Below are 19,050 nucleotides of genomic sequence, written 5' to 3'. Positions count from 1 at the left end.
ACACTCAATGAGAAAACAAACCCAAAAGAAAAATGGGCAAAAAATTTAAACAGACACTTGACTGAAGAAGACACACAGACAGCAAATAAACACATGAAAAGATGTCCAACATTGTTAGCCTTTGGGGAAATGCCAATTAAAACAACTACACATCTATTCAAATGCAAAACAAAAAAACCTGATGATACCAAGTGGTAACATGCACACAGAACAACTGGAACACTCATATATTAACAGTGGAAATGAAAAACTTGTCCAGCCACTGTGGAAAACAGCTTGGCAGTGTCTCAGAACATTGAAAGTCCACCACCATATGTCCCAGGAATCCCATACCTCAAGACAAATGAAAACTTACATTCACACAGAAACTTGTACGCAAATGTTTATAACAGCTTTATCCATAATCACCAAAAACTGAAACAAAACACTCCAAATGTCCTTCACTGGTGAGTCAGTAAACAAAGGGCATGCATTTAATGGCAATTTTTCCATTAGACATAAAAGGAGCCAGTCTCAAAAGGCTATGTGCAGAACAAGTCCATGTATGCGACTTCTGGCAAAGGCAAACCGCCAGGATGGAGAACAGAGCTGAGGCTGCCAGGGAGGAGGCGGCAGGGAGCAGGCGGTGAGGTTGGTCTGCATCTTGATTGGGAGAAGATTACACAACTCTGCCTTTGTCAAAAGTCCTACAACTGGACACCAAAAAGAGTGAATTTTACTGACTCTAAGTTTTAAAAATATTTTTAAACACCCAAAAAAGTTATTAACACAACTTTGTCAACACTGGTTTTTATCTTCACTTTAGATGAGTGGCACGGCTTTGCACGGTTCTTGGCTCTCTTTTCTGATCACGGACGAGTATTTCTGTGGGGGGCGAGCAGCTGGGTCCTTCTCTCCCTCTGCTCAGATGTCATGAGCACACATCCCCTGCCTCTGGCACCTGGACCACCTATAACCAAGTTTTTACTAGCATCGTCTTTCTATTTTGGCTTTAGTTGTGTACTTTTTTCATCACTGAACATTTTTGAAGTTTTTCTCTAGTCAAAGGTGTTGACATTTTTGTGGCTTTCATAATTTTGAAATTAAGAAAATCATCATTCCTCTACATAAGTTTTATATTTTCTACTGACTTTTCTAATATTTTCTTTTCGTATCTAGACATTTGATTCACTAGGCACTTTTCTGCAGTAAGGTATAGGATCAGAGTAGATTCTTCCAAATGTAAACCCACTAACAACAGTGTTTATCAACCTCCATGCCTCTCTGTCTTGGGCTCATGTTGTCATGGCAGAAATAACTGTGCACATTTCTGGTCTCTGTGCTCAGGGCTAATACTGTGCCAGACACATGGAGCAGGCCACCAAGAAACTCGCTGGCTCACTCAGCCCAGTGTGACAGCACAACTCCAGCATTTAATGCAGAACTGAGTGGCAGATAACTGCAGCCAGGCAGGAAAGGTGCCTTTGCGAATTCTGGGTCCAGCTAGTTCTGGACTGATGTCTTGCACACACACACACACAGACACACACACACACGGCAGGCAGGTATGTATCATGCCTGGAGTCACCACCACTCCAGGATGGTTTCCCTTGAGCCCCTGAGACCAGAGCCCTCTCAGAGCCACTGTTCCCTTCGCTGAGGTCTGCATCGCTGGGTCCGTACTCATCGGGAGAACCCCTAGACCCACTTTCCCTGGAGCTGTGGGGGTGCTGCAGAAAGATGTTACCAAAATGCCAAGGGTTTGGTCTAGGACCTGTTGCTTGCTGCACAGAAAGCCAGTCAGTGAGACAACGGGCTTTAATCAGGGGCTGCAGCCGAGGGGATGGGAGGTCAGTGTCAAATCCATCTCCTCAACCAATCAAAATGAGGAACTTCTCTAGCAGGGAAGAGATGTAACGATGTGTAAGAAAACAGGAATGAAGGGAGGGGTGAGGAAGAGGAGTCGGTCAGCAGGCAGCCAGTGGTCAGTTAGGCAATCATGAGGGGCGAGGGGCCCAGAGTCTCACTGTCCAAGTGCAGTGATCTGGGGAACTTCAGCTCCTTGATGCTATCTAGGGGCCTGACGGTCGGTTTCCTGAGAAAGGAACTCAGATGAGACAAATGTAAGTTTCTCAAGTTTAAGACTAGGAGGGTCAGTTTCTATGTGTATTCAAAAGAAACCGTAAACGTCAATTCTATGGGACAATGAGGCCAGTTTCAAAGTGACTCCACACTGGCCCCAACAATGTGCTGTCTTGTGTTGCTGAGAGACACACAGGACACTCCCGGAAAACAAGTGCTGCCTAAGCCTCCAGGGCCTCTGAGGTGGCCAAGCCACTGCCTTACCCCGACTGTCCCTGCACCTTGTGGGCAGGTGGCCTTTGGGCCACCTCTGTCATTGACAGTCCCGACTCAGCAAGCCCGTTCCCCTTGCATCTCACAGACGCTGTTCCTCCCGTGGCCAAGAAGGTTTTAAGTGAGCACTGACTCTTGCAGCATACAAGGGTGAGCTTTCTTTCTGTCAGGGTGAATAGAGATGAACGGGAAGGCAGGTGGCCAGGAGTCACCCAAGCATCCCCTTTCACCGTACATAACACAATGGCTAGGTGGGGGTGTCCTCCTGCAGCCAGGGTGTGAGCCCCTTGACCCCTCCAAGGCAGCAGCGTCCAGCTACGTGGAGCAGAGGATGCAGGAAGGGCCCTTGTCTGTCTAGTCCCATGCAGTAGGGAAGAGGCTCCAAACCTGGAGGAAACTAGTTCCTGGGCCTCTGGACACTTCCATGAGAGCCAGGCCAGACCAGGGCCCACATGGCCCCAGCTCCAGGATGCCACAGACACGCTTGCCCAGCAGCTTCCACGCACTGCAGAGGTGCAGCTGTCACACAGCAGGGCTGGGTGAGACTGGAATAAACCTACAGTGTCCAAGGACAGCCCTGGTGCCCTCTGGGCAGCCCCAGTGCAACCCACCAGGCAGGGCAGCCACCGGGAGCATGTGGGGCGCCATCCACCCCAGGGGCAACCACTGAGGCCCTGCCCAGGAGAGGGCCAGGCCTTGGGGCTGGAAGCAGGAGGCTCAGAGGGATCTCTCCCTGGGGCTGCTTCTTGCCTGTGAAAGTGAGAGCAGGCCCCCCAGCAGGCTCAGGGAAGATATGGGCCCTTTGGGTGTCCAGGAGGCAGGGTCCTTGCCCAGTACCTACTGTGAACATTCTCCAGTCTGTCTCACCCTCAGGGTTTCAGGGTGCTGCATTTTAGAACAGCGTTCCCTTTTCCTGCAGTAGATGAGTAAGCAAATCACAGTGAACAAGGGCCGTCTAAAACAATAATACTTATGTATTGCGGGGTTTCAAATACCTAGAGCATGAAAATGTGTGATTTAAAAATATGTGATAAAATAGCTAGAAAAGAAGAACCGTAATGTTCCCAACACAAAAAAAAGATGAACGGTTGAGGGGATGGATACCCCATTGCCCTGATTTGATAACGGCACACTGGATACATGGACCAAAATATCACATGTGGCCTCCAAGTGTATACAACTGTGATATATCAATAAATATAAACACATTTAAAATTTTTAACTGTGGTAACAGTGGAATGTAAGTCAGGGCCGAGTAATGGAGGGAATGTGTCCCAGGAGAGCAGAGAGGCGGCCAGGGCAGGTGAAACATGGAGAAGGCGATGAAGACGGACCCTCACCCAGCACAGCAGCAACTTCGTTAACATCAGACTAGCTAGATGCTCCAATTAGATACAGCTTGGGTAGCTGGTAATTTGTATCAACACTAATACGCAAAGTAATTTAAAAGCATTACTAGGAATAAAAGAATTATTTTATAATAATAAAATGGTTCAATTCTCCAAGAGATTATATTGTTACAAGCACATAAGAGAATGACCTAAAAACATGTTTGTGTGCTTGTGTGTGTGCTTGTGTGTGTTTGTGGGTGTGTTTATGTTTGGGTGTGTTTGTGTGTTCATGTGTATGTGTGTGTGTTTGTGTGTGTGTTAAAAACTGACAGAAACACGAGGTGTTAATAGTGGGAGATTTTAACACATCTATCAGCAAGTTACACAGCAAGCACAGAAAAATCAGCAGCTACTCAAAAGATTTGAACAAAGCAATTACGAACAAGTAATGTTTGTGGACACTGGATCCAGCACCTGCAGATACACATTCATTTCAAATTCATGCAGACGTTAATAAAGCACCACAGCAATGCATCATCACGCCAGAGTCTCAAACTGTCAGGCTTTGAAATCATACAGAATATAGGCTCTGACTACAATGCAATTAAGTGAGAAATCAACAACAGATAACAAGAAAACTCCCATGTGCCTGGAAATACAGAAACATAAATACCTCACAAAGCGTTTCTTAAATTGAGGTATAATTTATCTTAAACCCAATGCACAGTAAGTATACAATTTGTCAATTGCTTTCATCTTTTCTTTAAGCAAACTTGGCCTTCCTGAGGTTGTGAGGGTATTCTCCCACATTTTCTGCTAGATACTCTCTCGTTTCAGCCTGTCCATTAAGGTCCAGGATCCATCTCAAATCATTTTTGTGCACGGTGTGAGGTGGATGCCAGGGTTTTTGCTTTTCGCAAGTGGATATCTAACACAGTGTGCCTGAGTGTTTCCTTTCCCCTGCTCTCTAGCTGAAGTCCAGCTGGGTCTTTCCTTTCCCCTGCTAAGACGCCTTTGCTCTCTGGCTGAAGATCAGCTGGGTGTCCTGCACGCGTTTATCGACGGACCTCTGTTTGCTCCATTCGTGCACTTGTCCATCTTTACACATACACATTGTCATTGCTTGTGTAGCTGTATGATAAATGTTAAAATTAAATATTCTAAGTCTTGACATTTTGTTCTTTTTCAAGATTTTTCTGTGGCCATTCTAGGTTCCTTGTATGTCCACGTAAATCTTAGATTCAACATGAATAAGTATTGAATTTTGTCACATGGATTTCCTGCATCGATTGTGATGATCTTGAATTCTTTCCTGGGCAAAGCCAAGAACCCTCCTGGGCTAAGCCCCAGTTTTGGGGCTTGCCTGTCCTGCATCAATACCACCAAAAATACGAAATACTTAGAGATACATGAACAAAACATACGAAAGATCTATCTATACACCAAAAGCTACAGATACCTGCTGAGACTAAGATGCACCATGTTCATGGACCAGAAGAACTGGTATTGTTAATGGGTCAGTTCTCGTAAGACTGATCTACAGATTAAATTCAGTGACAATCAAAACCCCACAAGTTTTTTGTGGAAGTTGACAAACTTATTCTAAAATTCATGTGGAAATTCAAAAGATCTAAAATAGCCAAAGCAACTTTGAAAAAGAATAGCAAATTTGGAGGACTGATACCACAAGATTTAAAGACTTATAAAGCCACAGTTATAAAGAAAATGTGGCACTGGTATCAAGATAAACAAATAGAATAATGGAACTAAATAGAGAGACCAGAAATTGACTCAGAAAAATACGGACAACTGATTTTTGTGAAAGGGACAAAGACAATTCAATAGAGAAAAAAGAACTTTGAGCCGTACCTCATACCATAAGCAAAAATGAACTCAAAATACATCATGGACCTAAATAAAAACTCTTAAAATTATACAACTTCTAGAAGAAAATATGGGAAAAAAATCTTGGATTATGCAAAGATTTTTTGAATATAACTTGAATATAAAATACAAACTATAAATGGATTGTACTTCATCAAAATGAAAACCTCCTCCTAAAATACATTAAGAAAACAAAAAGATAAGCCATAGACTGGGAAAAAAATGCACATTATGTATCTAATAAAGGACTTATATTCAGAAAATAAAATGAAAGCTCATGCTCAAGAATAAGGAAACAAATAACCCAATAAAATAACAGGCAAAATATTTGAGCTTCAACAAAGATGATACATGAATGGCAACTAGGCAAGGATCATTAGGCTTTAGGGAAATGCAAATTAAAACCACTGCACTTCTAGTACAGTGGTTAAATTAAAACATGGACCACACCAGTTGTTGGAGAGGATGTGGAGAATCTCGAACTCAAAATCATAAATCCACTTTGGAAAATGGTTTGGAGGTTTCCTAAGTAGCTACACATGCACCTACCATATGATCTAGCCATTGTACTCCTAGGAATTCACCCAAGGAAATTAAGACAACTGCATGTAAAAAGACTTGTACATGAAGATTCACAACGGCATTATCGACAACAGCTCCCAACTGAAACAACCCACAAGCCCACCAGCAGGCAAATGGATTATACACACTGTGGGGCATCCATATGATGGAACGCACCTCAGGAACGGCAAGGAACGAGCAAGCAATACAACAGGAACATGGATGAGTCTCAAAACACTGTGTCGTGAAACCAGAAAAAAGAGGGTGCAGGCCACAATTCTGTGACTATAAATTCCAGACAGCGCAGACTGACCTGTGGTGACAGACGCACATCAGCGGTTGCGGGAGATGGGGTGTGGGGAGGGGCAGGAAGGAGGGTAAAAGTGGGGCAGGAAGTGGAAGCTGTGATGAGACATTCACTGCCTGGATTGTGTGATGGCTTCACTGGCGTGTGCATGTCAGAACTTATCAGATGGTCCACTTTAAATACACCAGTTTATTGTACATTGATCATACCTCAATAAAGCTCTTTTTATTATTTTTTATTTTCTTTCAATAAAGCTGTTTCTAAAGAAAGAAAAGGTTCCCACAGAGAAAACTCCAGACACAGGACCCACAGAATCAGCAATGCGTGCAAAGCACACCACTGACGCCAAAGCTGGTTTTTTCCAGGACTGCAAAGTTGCATTTAGAAAAAAAGTTAACACTAGAAAATCAGTCACTGTAATTTGCCACACTGAAACGCTAAGGGAGAACAATCATATTGTCATCTGAAGAGACGTAAAATTTTTAATATACAATTCAGGATCCATTTCTGATAATAAAGTGTTTGCAAACTAGAAATAGGAGGGAACTTCCTTAATCTGATAACAAGAGCATAGAAACGCAGCTCACAGCAGCGTCCCCGTCCCAGCTCTCACCGCCCCACCCGCGGCCCACTTTGCCCTGGGGGCCAAACCCAGTGCAGAAAGATGAAAAGGAAAAGGCACGATGCTTGGAGAATGAAAGTGAAGACCAGCAGGACTCACAGACACGCCGCTGGGAATGCCAAGACCCACGGGAACCGCAGATCACTTAGCCACACGGGACAGTAGCGAGTTCACTGAACATAGACAAAAGTCACTTGTTTTTCTACATATAAGCAATGAACAGAAAATGACTTTTTAAAAATAGCTACCACGTATAAAGGCAACAAAACTACCAACGATCTAGGAATTAATCTAGTGAAAGACGTGGAAGGCGTTAATGCAGAAAGCTGAGAGGCGTCACAGGAAGATCTAAGTAAACGCGGAAACGCACCACGTTTCTGGGTTGGAAGCTTTCCTGTTGCAAAGATGTGAAATTTCCCCCAGAGTAAACTCTGGGAGGGAGACAGGACTTGACGAACTGACTTAAGATTTCCCTGGAAACCCAGCCCACAGCGCAGGGCGGAGAAGGCCGTGGGTTTCCCAGCCAGGCGGCCGCGGGTTCTCCCTGGGCGGTGCTGAGGAGTGGGGGCCTCCGGGGGCCGCGGTGGGCGTGGGCTCCTCCCTGCCAGCCCGGCGTGGGAGGGAGGGGACCGCGTGGATGGGACCCCAAACGCGCACGGACACAGCCAGGAGGCTGCCCGGGGGGGGTGGGATGCGGGCGCTGCGCGGGGCGGGGTCCCCGGGGCGGGGAGGGGGTGGGGGTCGCTGAGGCGGTGGCGCCCCTGTCTTGGGCTCTCAGTGAGGCGGACCCGGAGCCCTGGGAGAGACCCCGAGAAACGGGCGGGACCTGGAGTCCGCACCCGCCCGAGGCAGGGGGCGCGGTGGGGCTGCAGGGCTGGGTGGGCGGCGCCGCCACGCTGTGCGCTGCGTCCAGGAAGAGCCTCCGGCGCGTGCACAGGCCTCAGCCCGGGGCCTCCAGGCGGGGGGCTCTGCCTGTGGGTGGGTGGTCGCCCCGAAAGCTGCCCCGGGAGAAGCAGCCGCGCCAGGGCAGGGCTGGCGGGACTGGGCAGGGCCAGAGCCGCGAGTCTGCGGTGTTCGTGCCCTCAGGGGTCCTGGCCGCCCCGGCAAAGCCTCCTGGTGGGCACCGCAGGGCGGAGCAGGGCGGAGCGGGGCTGCGCGGCGGACACAGACCCAGTGAAGCTCCCGGGCTGCCCCCGGCACAAAACTAGAGGAGATGAGAATGGCACCTTCACCGATGGACACCCAGCCTCCGCTCTCCCCCAACCCACAGCGCCGGCCTTTGGAGCCCCGGCTCCGTCCCGACGCACCCAATGCCCACCTCCAGCCCTGGCCCCTGCTCCACACGCCTGTGTCCACGCCTCTGCCCAACTGTTCCTCCATCTCTGAACTTGCACCCCAAAACCTTACTTCCGACTTCCCCCAGCCCCCAAAACCACGCTGACCCCAGAGCCTTCCGCTTTTCTCTGTTCCACACCCACATCCGATCCATCAGCAAATCCATCGGACTGCACCCCGGCAGGGTCTGCATGATTTCAGCCGCAAGGGCTGCCCCCAACTGGGCCCTGCCCCACGCATGCTCCTCCAGCGTCCACAGGTCGAGGGGGATCCATGAAAACAAAGTCATATCAGTCCCCACTCTGCTCACCACCCCGCAGCCGCTCAGTCGGTGACAGTCAAGGACACACCACAGGCCTGTGTGCTGCCCCCCACCGCTGAGCTCAGCCCTTCCTGCCCACTGCTGGGTCCCCCACCACGCAGGGCCCATGCCCACCTTCGCCTCTGCAGGAACCGTCCCCTTTCCCAGCACTCTTTTCTCTGACCCCTCCAGGGTGGAACCTGGCCTTGGGTCTTCTGTCCAAGCAGTGGCCCTGATCCCACTCCTTTTCGTGCCTGCCTCTCCATGCCACGCTCCACCCCCACGTGTGGCAGAGTTGACCGCCATTAGCTGTTGTCTGTCCCCCTCCAACACCTGATCCCCCAGGCAAAAACTCATCCGTCCACTGCTGGGTCGGGAGCCAGTGCAGAGACCCAGGAAGGACCCGCAGACATGGCTGAATGTGAATAGATGTGACATTTATGAATGTGGCTTTGGGGCACGAGAACACAGACCAATACATCTGCCTCCAGCAGCCCTGGAGGTCTGTGGCCTGCGTGGATCAGGACCCCAGGCCAGGCTGTATGGACTGATCTGCTGTCCCCAGGGCCAACAAAGTCCCTTCTCCAAGCACACACAGAAGGCGGGGGCCAAAGACCCCTCACAGTGGGTCCTGGGCACCTTCTCCTCACCTCCCACTGCCCTCTGCCAGCTTGAGCTGTCCAGCCTGGACCGCATCTCTGTGGAGCATCAGCCAGGCTCAGCCAACCAGGCGGGGAGCAGTCAGAGGACCTTGGTGTCCAGGGAGAGGGCTCTGTCCCAGGGCCATGGTCCTCACGGGTCTAGGTGACGAGGGCAGAGGGTTCAGGTGCCTTTGCCTTAACAGCCCATGAAAAGGTTTCCTCAATTAACCCTGTGCCCCTCACATTGGCCTGGCCAGAGATCAGGAGGTGAGGGACAGACAATGAGTCAAACTCCAATCTTAGCCCCGAATGCTCTGAGCAGGCAGGCGGAGTCCACCTGTGGGAGGCCCTGGGGGACTGGCACCCTCTGCTCTGAGTGGGCAGGCGGAGCCCTCCTGTGGGAGGCCCTGGGGGACCGGCGCCCTCTGCTCTGGGATGTAGGGGTTGGGAGGCATGCAAGGATCCCCAGGTGGGTTCTTCCTGGTCCCCCTCTGTTCCTCTGGCTGCTGCTGGGGTGTGCAGGTATGTCCGTCAGTGCCCCACATCCTGCTCAGGCCAGATCACACCTGCCCTGTCCCACAGAGGCAGCTGGGGCGGGGCCAGTGGGCAGGTTTCCCTTCCGCCTCAAGTTCCGATTCCAGCCACTCTGGCTGATGGGCCTGGTCACAGGGGAGGCAGGTCCCTTGGGCAGGTGAGAGGGACCTGTGTGCGCCACCCCCAGGACAGGTGGGAAGAGCCTCTGCTCCCTCGCCCATCCCCAGCCCTCTGAGAGAAGCCCCATCTGAACAGCTTCGCTCTTCTGTGAGTTCTTCTGAGATAAGTGTCAGTGAGGGTGGAGGACAGTTGACTCTGGCTTTGTCCAGACGGGCCTCAGCTCCCAGGCTGCCCAGTACATGGCCACATTCCCTGCATCAAGGGTACAGGACCTGCGTGGACCTGCCCAGGCAGGTAGGCTTCCCCCACACCCTGACTCCTACCCTCTGAAGAACAGGGAGGAGGCCTGCTCGGCCCTGGCAGTTGCACCACAGCACATCTGCACATGCCTGTGCCTATAACTACATCGGGCAGCGAGCTGTCTGGGGTGGGCTGGTCAACAAGCTTCCCTGAAGCAGGCGGCCATGAGGAGGGGCAGCATGTCTGTGGTTTCACATTTGTCCCTGTTTCATGGCCTTGTTTATCCACTCGTTTCTGTGGGAAGCATGGTGCCCCAGAGGCTGGGGTGAGTGATGCCTGCCTGTCTCCTGGGCAGGGGCAGCATGTCTGCATGGATGTCTGTGTGCCGGGTCTGGATCTGCTGTGTGCGTGTTTTTGTCTGCCTGCTGGGAGCCTCTGTCTGCATGGGGGCCTGTGCTGGGGACACGTGTCCGGGTGGGGATGGGTATACTTCTGATGCAGGTACCTGGGTGCCCTGTGAGTGAAGCCAAGTGTGGGGTAGGGGATGCGATTCTGCACTTACGGCAGGTGTGGGGGGCATATGGGCTGTGTGAGAGCATCTCTGCAGGGCCTGCATGCCAGGCTGTCCGTGGGCACCTCTGTGTATAGGGCATGAAGCTCTCCGGCTCCACACTCGGCAGCAGAGCACAGGGTGCTCCACATACCTAAATGACGAGAACTCAAGGTCTCCGCTGCAGATTCCGCCTCAGATTCTATCAGATAAGGCAACGCTGGCTGCATCTTTCGAGAGGGAACCTGAGACCAGAAGAGACAGATGTGCACCTCAAGCCCCACAGCTGCTGAGTGGCAGCTTTTAGAGGAAGCTGGTGGTCACAAGTCACAGGAGCCGTGGGCAGTGAGAGGCCTAGATCACCAGGGAGATGGCAGCATCAAGGATGGCGGCTGTGCAAAGGTGAGGGCTTTGGCCACACTGGGTCTGACCTCGCTAAGACCTGACCCAAAACCTCCTGGTGCACAGCTTCACGCCACCCCCGACGGACACCCGAAGCCCCAGAGCGAGCTCGTCCATGGGGGACCAGCACAGGGGCTGCACCGCAGAGACTCCTGACCCCTCCCAATCCACAGGTCCAAGGTCACAAAGCAAGGGTGGGTCTGGAATTTGAATTCCAGCCCCTGTCCCAGAGCCCACACTCTGAAGAGCTCTGCTGCCTCCCATAGTCTTTTCAGGACAAAAGTGCACATTTCTGCTGGCCTCACATAGGCACTGAGCCGGCTGGGGAGGGAAAGGCACAGAGGGTCTGGGCAGCCCAGGCGCAGAGGCAGGAGACGCAGTGGACGAGCAGTGCAGGGTGAGGGTGGGGGCCGAGGCTGGGGGCTGCCCTCCCAAGTCCATCCTGCAGGGTTCTTGGTCCAGGGACCTCCTTGGGGAGTGGCAGGGTGGGCAGAGCTGCTTCCCCTCATAGCATCTACTAGCTGGCCAGCCTCAGAGGCTGCCATGGCCCAGGGCTGGAGGAGCCCTCCACACACACCACCCGCCATGCCTCAAGCTCAGCTCTGTGGTGCTTCGTCGTCAGCCATTCCTGGCCCAAATGCGTTCACAAAATTACGCAGCTTGTTTATCAAACTGGCTGAGCTTCACCTTGAGGTTAAGTGGAGGATGCATGGAGGGCTTACCAGAGGCACATACGGTGCAGATAAGCAGGAAAAGCCCAACCACACTACACACAAACAGATTTACTTTAAAATGGGGTGGGGAGAGAGGAGAAACAGGAAAACAGGATATAGGACTCAGGTGGCCAAGAATGTTACCAAACAAAAACCAAGCTGCTGGGTCACCCACTGCCCACCCATGACCCAGTCTCCATGGACGGCTGGCCCCCGGCTCTGTTGGGAGCCAGTGGGTAAGGGAGGCTGGAATCTGAGCTCACAGCCCCAATGGAGCCTGACCCAGACCCCGACGGACGCTGACGCAGACACCTATAGACCCCGACCCAGACCTCGATGGACGCTGACCCAGACCCCGATGGACGCTGACGCAGACACCTATAGACCCCGACCCAGACCTCGATGGACGCTGACCCAGACCCCGATGGACGCTGACGCAGACACCTATAGACCCCGACCCAGACCTCGATGGACGCCAACCAAGACCCCAAAGGACCCTGACCTAGACCCTGATGGACCCTGACCCAGACCCTGATGGGCCCTGACCCAGGCCCTGATGGACACTGACCCAGGCACTCATGGACCCCATCCCAGGCACTGGGGGTCCCCACAGGGATTCACACCCCACAGGGATGCCCCACCCTTAGGCCCCTCACTGCATCCCTCCCTAACTGGCCCCCAGACCATAGCACAAGGAGCCCATGGAGAGGCTGAGCCGCTCTTCCAGGCAAATATCCTGGTTTCCAGGCACACACACATTTATCAAAACCCATCACCTCAACACTAAGCACATTACTGTGTAAACTTTGCCTCCACAAAGAAATTTAGAAAGGGCTAAAGAATCCCTACAAATCACTTACTAAAAGATGACACCATTGGGAGCAATGTGGAAAAGACACACAGAAGCAGAAACACGCATTGATACCAAACCTGTGGGACAAGCAGGAACATACGAGTCACCAACACAATGAGACGCTGCTTCTTACCCACTAAAGTGGCCAAGACTGAGAATTCCACGACACCACCTGCTGGAGAGGGTGGGAGATCCACAGGAGCTGTGAAGCCACATAGGGAAAAGAATTTGGTATTTTCTTAGGAAGTTTTGAGTAAAGTTTGACCTCAGCACTCCCATTCTTACGGGTGGATTATAAGAGATATTCACACACAACCAGGAACCTGGCACAGGAACGTCACCCAGTGCCATTCGCAATGACAGAGGACTGGGGATCGTTCCAGGTGTCGGTGAACAAAGAATGTGTTATGACTTGGGGTGTAGTCACACCACAGAATATTACACAGGTGTCCAAGTGAGCGGACTGCAGCTGCTGAGAAGAGGGAGAGCCTTGACACCAAAGAGCAAGACCTAGAGGACAGCGCACAGCCCAGCGCTCTGGGTTATGAAGCTTGAATCCCAGCAAAGCTCCGCCTGTATTTCAGGTCATCAACGTGCTTTCAAGAAAGCCGCCAGAGAATCCCAAGGAATGGTACCTCTGAGAGTGGGAGAGGGGAGGAGCTAAGCTCATCGCTTGGTAATTGTCAATGTCCTGTGCTGAGGGATGTTTATGTGCTCTTTGTATTATTTTATAAATAGATGAATAAATGCCATGCATTGAAAAAGAAAGAAAATGAAATGGGTGTTCCGAAGGCAGCTGCTGGGTAGCATTCAGCAGCCCCCAACCTCAAGGGAAGGGCCTTGAGTCTGCGACCTGTCCCGGGTTGGCGTCCCCAGGGTCAGGTCACCGGGACGGAAGGTTGCGTGGAAAGCCCTATTTGCCACTGAGCAGAGTGTGGGGAGGCCTCCCAGCTCGGCGAGTCCCTCCATGGGCCTGCAGAGCACCTTACAAATCGCTCTGGGAGTCCCACCAGAGCGACAATTTGCAATGAGAGACTTCCAGCATGGGGAGCAGATACAGGGTGAGGAGGGCAAGGTCACAAAGGAGCAAATAAGAAACACCAGCGGGGGCGGGTAGAGACGGGGCTGGGGGAGACGCACCTGCGAGGGAGGTAGGTCCCGTCGTGACCTTGGTCTCCACGCAAAGGCCTGGGGAAGGCTGCGAGGACTGCACCCAGGGCCACGGCACTGAGCCTCGAGCTGCCTCGCTGGTGGTTCCACGTCGCCCGGGGCGCTGGCGGGCTGGGGACGGTCCTCAGAGCACCGGTGAGGAGGGGATGGTAGAAGGCTGGGTCAAGGGTCACTGGGGAATTTCACTTATCCATGGGGACCCCGCCACTGTCCGGGCGCAGACAGACCCAGAAGCACAGTGCGAGGTAGGGGTCTGGGGCTCATCTCCCCAGAGAGGGGAGGGACCTCCCAGAGGAGCTGCTGTGCGGGCCTGCGGAGGTCCTTCTCCCACCACTGTCCCAGCTCACCCTCCACCCCCCACCTCAGACACCCAAATGCAGGCAGGTCCGGGAAACAAAACCCCATGCCACACAGACCCATTGGAGGCTCTGAGTGGATGGCTCCCACCCTTCCCTTGTCCACCCCTTTGCTGGCTCAGAAAGTACAAGATAAAGATGTCAGGGCCTAAAACGTGGGGAGAAGTCTCCCTCACCTCTGCAAAACCCCTGGAAGCTTTGTTCACCCTATAGGGTGCCCCTGGCCCCTGGGGGCCAGCAGGGTTGAGCTCCAGGAAGGGCTGCAGGGCACATAGCCCCTGAGATAGCACATCAGGAAGAATGGGTCTTCCCTTGCGCTGTGTGTGTACATCTGGGGGTGTGCACCTGGGTGCATGTGTGTGCACCAGGGTGTGTGTGCGTCTGGGGAGGGATGTGCACTGGGTGTGTATTGTGTGCACCTGGCCATGTACCTGTGTTGGGGCAGGGAAGATTATGCATCTCAGGGCGTATAGGTGTAAGGGGGTATACCTGATCATATGAGTATGCACAGGTCCCAAGGCCCCTTGGCCAGGTGTTAGCTCTGGGGAAGCGTGCATGTCGTGCTGAGAGGTGGGGATGACAGATAAGTACAGCGGCAGGTCCCAAAGGTGCATGGTAGGACGATCACCCTCCCTGCCTGTGAGCCTGAGCCCCTGCCCTAAGATCCCAGGAGGGGTTACAGTGCTGTTACCTAGCTCTCACCAGTGGAGCAGGGCTCTGAGGCCATCACACACCACACCCAAGTCTCTCCACTGTTCCAGTGTGCTCAGCAGTGACCTCCCTCACCAGGAGGGCCATGTACAATTCCAGCAATACTCTGGTAACAGAGGTGGTCTTTCTGGGCTTCCCAGAGTGGCGCCATCTTTAAGGGCTGCTATTTGGTCACTCCTCATCATCCATGTGGGGACCATTGGAGCCAGCCACCACCTGCACACATCCACGTACCTCTTCCTGGCCAACCTCTCGGTGCTGGAGACCCTGTACACCTTGGTCACCATCCCGAAGCTGCTGGTCGGCCTCCTGGTACCAGCGAGGACCATCTCACTCCTTCTTGGGGCACCCCACCTGGCTGCTCCTCTTCCTCTCACTTAGCTCCTCTGAGGGCTTCCTCCTGACCACCATGGACTATGACCTGCCCCCAGTCATCTGCCACCTGCTGCACTACCCAGTCCATTATGGACTCCAGGCTCTGCATGCACCTGGCCCTGAGCACCTGGCTCTGTGGCTTCCCGGCCTCCTTTATGTCCATGGCTCTCAACTCCAGCCTGAGGCTCTGCAGCCCCCAAGTCCTCAACCACTTCTGTGATATCTCACCCCCACTACTGTGGCTCTCTTGCTCCCGTACCACTGCCATGGAAATGCTGGACTCAGGCAGCCCAGGTGATCCTTGTGGCTTTCCTGCAGGCAACCACAGTCTCCTACACCCTTATCCTGGCCAGGTTGCTAAGAATTCCAGGAAGGTCCAGCAGCCAAAGGCCTTCCCCACCCATGTCTCCCACCTGGAGTGGCGGCTCCTCTGACCTCAGCAAGCTGGTGTCGGGGGTCTACTTGGTTAGGATCCCTCAGCTCAAACCCATCATCTACTGCCTGGAGAACTGCAACATCAGGGAGGCCCTGGCCAAACTCCTCCAGGCCCTGCACGTTTAGAACACCAGCTGCAGGAGAGAGGGCTGCCCAATCCCTCTTCCCTTCCCTGTGCTCACAGACACTGGTGACCTCCCAAGGCAGCCACAGCCCACTCCCACCAGGGCAGTCAGCAAGCCCCACCCTCGCCCATATCACCCAGAGTCAGAGTTGCCAAGAGCATAGAGTGGCCATAGGCAAGCATCTCCATGAGCAGGGGAGGGGCAGAGACACCAGACCTGGACCTCAGCACTGCTGGGTCCCAGCCATGGCAGCTGGGAGCCTCCCGTAGAAGCTGGGCCTGGAGTTCACAGGAAGCCCCCTCTCATGGCCACTCCCCTGACCCTCTCAGATGAACAGCTGCTATGGAGGCCAGTTATTTTGCCCACATCTCTGTGATGCTGGAAAAGGGACTTGACAAACTGCATTTCTGCTTTCTGTTGAGAAGTCAGCTGCCAGTCTTACTTTTACTCTTTTGTAGGTAATTTGAGTTTCCCCTGCTTCTGGAAGTTGTTTGGTTTACAGCTGTCTTACTTAGGTATGCTTCTTTTTGTATTTATTGCACTTGGAGTTTGTAACGCTTCTAGAATTAATGATTTAATTCCTTTCATCAGTTTTTGGAAATTATTGGTGATTACTACTTTGAATATTACATCTACTTCATTCTTCCTCTTCTTCCATTGGTTCTAATATTACATGGCACGTCAGGCTTTTTTATAGTGTATCCTCTGCCTCCTAACATCCTATTCTCCACACTCTTTTTTTTTCTGAATTATTTTCTGATCTTCCAAGTTACTAATTCTCTCTCTAGCCATGCCTAATCTTCTGTTTTAAAATGTATTTTTTGATTCCAGACTTTCCTTTTAGTCCTTTTAGTTTCCCATTCTCTACCAAAATTCTCAATCTTGTTTTATTCCTGTAGACATGGACCGGTTCCTACAGAAGTTTCTTAATGGTATCCTTGTTCTCATGTTGGTCTCTGTCTAATCCTTGCCAAGACTGGGTTGTTTTATTACTATTGCTTTCTACAATGTCTTAATATGACATGGTGAGTTGCTCTTCTTTGATCTTCTTTTTCAAAATTATTTTATTAATAGTTATTTTAGGCCTTTATTTTTCCATATAGAGTTTAGAAACGTTTGGGTTCTGCACTATTTTGTTACTACCATAACAAAGTGCCAGAGACAGGGTGGCTTAAACAACAGAAATTTGTTTTCTCACAGTTTGGCAGGGTTGGTTTCTTCTGCAGCCTCTCTTCTTGGCTTGTAGACACTGTCTTCTCCCTGTCTTCACAGGGCTGTGCCTCAATTGGTGTCTGGGTCCTACGCTCCTCTTGTTAAGGACATCAAGCTAAGCTCACCTCACCTCATTTAACTTTAGACACATCTTTAAGGTCCTATTTCCAAATGCAGGTACTAGGGGTTGGGACTTCAATGCATGAATTTGAGGGAAACACAGTTCAGCTCATAACAGCCTTTTAAAAATTATGCCAAGATTTTGATTGTAATTTCATTAAATTTATGGCTCAATTTGTGGTGAATTCTCACCTTTGTAATATCCTGTTCATGCTCCATTTATGCAGATTTTCTTTTATATTCTTTAATAACTTTTTGATGTTCTCCATAAAGGTCTTTTACATTGTTGACTGTGGTGAATGGCTTTTTTTTTTTTTTGGAGATGAAGTCTTGCTCTGCCACCTAGGCTGGAGGGCAGTGGTGCAATCTCAGCTCACTGCAACCTCCACCTCCAGGGTTTGAGTGATTCTCGTGCCTCAGCCTCCTGTGTACAGGCACGTGCCACCACGACTTGCTAATTTTTGTAATTTTGGTAGAGACGGGGTTTCACCATTTTGGCCAGTCTGGTCTCAAACTCCTGGCCTTAGGTGATCTGCCCGACTTGGCCTCCCAAAGTGCTAGGATTACAGGCATAAGCCATCATGCCAGGCTATGAATGACTTTTTCTTTTATATTTCCTAAAGCTACTTTTTGTTCTGGTAGAGAAATTCTACCATCCTTTAAGTCTAAGGTACACATCTAGCTGCAAGTCTAGGGAGTACCTACTTAAAACAGGGGCGAGAGGTGAGACACCCAGTAGTGCAGAGCAGCAGAGCAGCCCCACTGTGTGCCCGGGACGACCCCACCCTCCAGCCGCATCACTGTCTTGAGTGGAAGTCACACATCCCCTCCCAGGACCAGGGGAGGGAACAGTCACAGACTTTCCTCACGAGCCAAAAATAAGCAAGGTCTGGCTGTGGCGCTGTCCACTGCTGGCTCCAGCACCAGCGGTTGCCCAAGAACCCCCTTGACTCCTTAGAGTAAGCAGCTCACTGCTGGCTGTTCTTTGTGTGACCGGAAAGGGGGACTTGACCAGAGTGTACAGGTCTATGATGACCCCCATTTCCACCTCCACATCCCACATCCCCTCCTGCCTGATGGGCAGCACCCCCGGTCCGGTCTGGAGTCTCCCGGGGCCCTTCCTGTTCTCCTTGTTAATTTATTTTCTGTCTTGGAGGGAAGCTGGGTGGACCTGCTCAGGCGGCCCCCTAGGGCCAGAAGACCTGTTAGTCACTTTCAAATACATGTTCTTTCCAGAGGTTCTAAAAACACTGTTGTCCCTCTCACCCAGAAAGCTAAGCTTCTGTTCAGTCCTTAACGGTAGCTATAAATGAGAAGCACAGCTTGGTTTCCTTCTAATATCCGGCAAGTTAGAAGACAGAAAGTATTCATTTACGTATTCATCACATATTTGCAGGGCAACCCTACACGGGACAGCAGAGGTCCCACGCGGGCGCTGCACCCGGAGCCAGGCTCAGTTGAAACTCACCGGAGGCGCGGCCGCCCTGGGCTGGGAAGAGGCCGTGGGCCCAGGTGGCATCAGAACCCACAGGAGGGAGGCAGCTGGCCCAGGAGGGGTCGGGGCAGGCCTTTGGGGATCGTGAGAGTCGACCCCATCCTCCCTGAAACAAGGTCGAAGATTGAGACGGTCCCTGCCCAGTCCCGCAGCTGACAACACGGGGAGAAGCCGCACCTGCCAGGGTAGGGACCGCGGGGTGGGCTCGGGCCTCCGTGGGGCCGGCACAGGGACCCTCTCCTCTCAGGACCTCGGCCCTCATCCCCGGGCACCGGGACTCACAGGCGGATGGGCCCAGGTGGAGACCAGGGTGTGAAGGGGAA

At 51.9% G+C, this 19,050-nt stretch overlaps 1 long non-coding RNA gene across 1 annotated transcript; it reads right to left on the bottom strand.

Moving 5' to 3' along the window:
• Positions 1–375: 375 nt before the first annotated feature.
• On the bottom strand, positions 376–6,466 carry LOC144331378 (uncharacterized). The gene is made up of 2 exons (XR_013398475.1): positions 6,288–6,466; positions 376–692 (listed from the first exon to the last, which is right to left on the bottom strand). It is a non-coding gene; the product is annotated as an uncharacterized LOC144331378 (long non-coding RNA).
• Between the last annotated feature and the right edge of the window lie 12,584 nt (positions 6,467–19,050).

This window comes from Macaca mulatta, chromosome 9 (assembly GCF_049350105.2).
Source record: "Macaca mulatta isolate MMU2019108-1 chromosome 9, T2T-MMU8v2.0, whole genome shotgun sequence".
Lineage (NCBI taxonomy): Eukaryota > Metazoa > Chordata > Mammalia > Primates > Cercopithecidae > Macaca > Macaca mulatta.
The sequence above is the reverse complement of the archived record's forward strand: the minus strand, read 5'-3'. Positions and strand labels throughout refer to the sequence as shown.